The sequence below is a fragment of the Colobus angolensis genome, unplaced genomic scaffold (assembly GCF_000951035.1).
Source record: "Colobus angolensis palliatus isolate OR3802 unplaced genomic scaffold, Cang.pa_1.0 Scaffold427, whole genome shotgun sequence".
NCBI lineage: Eukaryota > Metazoa > Chordata > Mammalia > Primates > Cercopithecidae > Colobus > Colobus angolensis.
In genome coordinates this window covers 290,797-291,169 of record NW_012117677.1, presented here as the reverse complement: position 1 = coordinate 291,169, position 373 = coordinate 290,797, and positions in this window count along the sequence as shown.

Here is a 373-nt window from a genome sequence, read left to right as displayed (position 1 = left end):
CTGACCTCGTGGTCCGCCCGTCTCGGCCTCCCAAAGTGCTGGGATTACAGGCTTGAGCCACCGCGCCCGGCCAGGGACTTTTTTTTGAGACAGTGTCTCACTCTGTCGCCCAGGCTAGCACAATCAGGGCTCACTGCAACCTCGACCTCCTAAGCTCAAGTGATCCTCCGGCCTCAGCTCACCGAGTAGCTGGGACCACAAGTGCATGCCACCACACCCAGCTAACTTTTGTATTTTTAGTAGAGATGGGGTTTCACCATGTTGCCCAGCCTGGTCTCAAACTCCTGTACTCGAGCTATCCACCCTTTTTGTCCTCCCAAAGGGCTGGGATTACAGGCATGAGCCACTATGCCTGGCCAAGACTGAGACCTTT